A 3,644-nucleotide genomic window follows, 5' to 3' on the forward strand; every position below is an offset into this window, starting at 1 on the left:
TTCAATAATTTTTATTTATAATTAATATTAAAGAGGGTTATAATTGAATTTTTTTTTACAATAAGCTACCCAAACACTACTTTAAGTAACGTTTGAATAAACTAGCTTATAAGTTGGTTTATGTGCATCCAAACGTGTAACCAGAAAATAAGATAGCTTATTAATTAGTTTATTTTTGTCAAACGATGCCTTAGAGTTTTCTCTTGAACCTCCCTCTTCTCTATATATACATATACATATACATATAGTGGCAAGTTCAAATATAAAGACGGTTAATTTTCGAGAAAGCGAGAAAGAACTAGGGTCACATAATCTATTAATCAAAAAATAAAAAATATATTATATTTATTTATTTTTTAGTTTTACTTAATTCATAATTTTTTTATCAAGTTTTATATACAAAAAATTATAGATAAACTTTTGGTAAAAAAATTCACAATTTTCATCAAATATCTCATATGATATTCACAGTTAATTTCATATGTGATAATTGTAGATATTTTTGTTAATCATATGTGATTATGTATATTTATGTTTATATATGTTTTTGTGATTTAAACATCATCACATGTGATAATACATCACTATATTCAAACGTGTATTATTATATGTGATATGTACAAAAAACACATAGTAGATCACATGTGATACATAATAGATCATATGTTAAATGAAGTTTAATCATATGTGATCTAAAACTTGGATAAAAAAAATAGAGAAAACATGGTGAAAAAAACAATGAATTGATTGTGAATTTCACATGTGATATTTGTTGAAAATTGAGAATTTTTTGTAATTAAACTAAAAAAAATCATATAAAACTTTGATAAAAAGAATTATGAATTAATTAAATTAAAAAAAATCTAAAAGATATAAATGTGAATTTTAAGAATTAATCCAATTTAAAATGGCATTTATCTTAATTTATAAAATAATATTTTTTTTATCTATGGTAATTTTTAATTAATAGATTATATGACCTATACTTATTTTCATCTTCTCGCAAATTAGTTTGTTTCTCTTTTAATTATCCTTATATATGTGTGTATATATATATATAGTGTATATATATATATATATATATCTATTGTTGGGTTCCAGTGAGAATAAAAGTTATGCGATAAAGATACGAAATGATCTCCACCCTTAAATCAATCATAACTGAATATCAACAATAATGAGATGCAACAAATCAATTTTCGTATCAAACACAATTCATGGAGTGAGGGTGAGACTAAAAGTGACCAAGAGTCAAGATCCCTTCTTACACTTTTCACCATAACTTTTATTCTCACACGATACTCCGTCATATAGCATGGGTTATATGTATGTATCATCAAAATATATTACATTTATATGTACAGATCAACGACGGATCCGAGCATCATCAACAACTTGGTCTGTTGCCAATAGTGCTTAGTTTTGTAGTGATCCTTTGTTTATATATATATGTATGGGTTGGTTCAAATACTAACCAAAATTTTTGTGTTAACTTTGTTAACCAAACTTAACCAATTATATTCCATCTTTTCTTTAAGTTCACATATTATATAACTCATGTATTAATGACAGGGGTAATTAAGTAATTTGTCATTTATGTAACTCCCAAATCATTAATTGGGAGTTACAAATCTAAAAATCTCAATAATTGATGATTATGTAATATTGATATTTTTTTATACGTGTTCATGTTTTGTAATTTCGATTTATTTTATCCATAATGATATTGATTTTGTAATTGTTAAAAAATTTCTGATTGTAAAGATTTCGATATCGTCCGAGTAATATGGATAAACCTATTGGAAAACAGATCGACAACAATGAGAATGAAAAGGTTAAAATCGTCTACGACTATAATCGGAATTCGAATTCATATGTAATTGTTAAAGAATTGTTCACAAGTGTTCATATTGTGTTCATATGTACACTAGCTGCATATCTCAACATTAGCTTGCTCCTGAATTAGTTCATAATGAATGAACTATTATTCACAAACTGTTCATATGTACAATAGCTGCATATCTCAACATTAGATTGCTCCTGAATGTGTTCATAATGAACGAACTATTGTTCACAAACTGTTCATTTTGTGTTCATACATGTTTTTTTATTTATTTACTTTCGTGTAACAACTATTCTTATTATATTCATATTGTGTTCATAAATGCTATACAGTCCAAGTTCATATATATGTCAATTTTTGTTTTGTATTTGACACAATGGTTTATATATATATATATATATATATGTGTGTGTGTGTGTGTGTGTGTTCATATGGTTCTTACATTAACAAAAATAAATTAATAAAAATAATGAGATTTTTTGATTTTGTAACTCCCAATTAATGATATGAGAGTTACATAAAAAAGAAAATTACCTAAACAACATTTTCCCCTTTGTTCACATATGTTCTTTGAAATTATAAATTTAAAGCTTTAATTTTTTATCATGATTAATCACAACCCTTTATTGTAAGAATCAATGGCCAAGATTGTTAACAAAGTTAACACAAAAATGATACTGGCTATTGCTATCTCTATATGTTTGATTGTTTTCGTGTTTCAACAATTCAACATTAAGATAATGTGCTTGCTATTGCTATATATTTTTGTTAGATATTTTTATCAATTTTTGTTTCTATTGACTATTGCTATTTAATTATCTTGTTCTAATTGTTTTTGTTGACTATTGTTATCTATTTTTGTTTATACATAAAATATTTTACTATTGTTTGACAATCAATTTATTGTTCTTATAACCTATGACGTGTTTTATGATTTTGTGATTAACCAATAGATTTTTTCTACTAGATGTATTTAGTAATATCTCTTTATATACGTCATGTTTCATAAACTTTTAATCTTAAAATCTTATTTTAGTTGAGCAAAAAAAAAAATATAATTTAAATATTTTCATCAATTGTTTGGCTTATATATCTTTCATTAGGATTCCACAACACGACAAGATTCTATTTAAGTAGTCAAATAATCATCTGTTGAGCTTGCATATTATATATTTAATTCATTATTTATTTTTATTGATTCTCATTTGTTTACTTGTCTTGAAAACTTTGATAATTTTTTTTATTATTGATCTCTCATTGACCCTCACGATTACGTCATTCACAAGAATTCTCTTTTCTTGTAGTGACCCTTGATAAGTACTAAAAAAAATTATTGTTTTTGATAAAAAATTATCAACCATAGTTTCTATACTCTTGGTTTCAAATTAGCTGATAAGAAGCATGCAAATTTAAGTCCTCTCTTATCTATAGTAAAGATAAATAAGTTTTTTTTACCAAGTAAATTATTAACATTTTTTGTACTCAATTTTATACTAATTAAAAACATTTATTCGTTGGTGCCGTGAAGATAAGACTCCGGCCACCGTGACTGATAAGACTCCGGCCACGGTGACTGATAAGATTCCGGCCACCGTGAAGATGGCTACTGCCACCAAGTGGAGAAGCTGGCGTTAAAGACGACAAGAACTTCAATGAATTCGTTGGTGCATGTGCGTGGATTTGCAAACACTCGTGATGTTGGCGGTCCGGGTGGACTTGGTTAGTAGAAGTGGGCTTGGTGGTGCTGGTACCCTAGCTCGCCGGTGGCGTGGGTGGTAGCGGTCTTGACGGGCCTTTGTGG

This window comes from Cynara cardunculus (assembly GCF_001531365.2).
Source record: "Cynara cardunculus var. scolymus isolate 2C chromosome LG 11, CcrdV1, whole genome shotgun sequence".
NCBI classification, from domain to species: domain Eukaryota; kingdom Viridiplantae; phylum Streptophyta; class Magnoliopsida; order Asterales; family Asteraceae; genus Cynara; species Cynara cardunculus.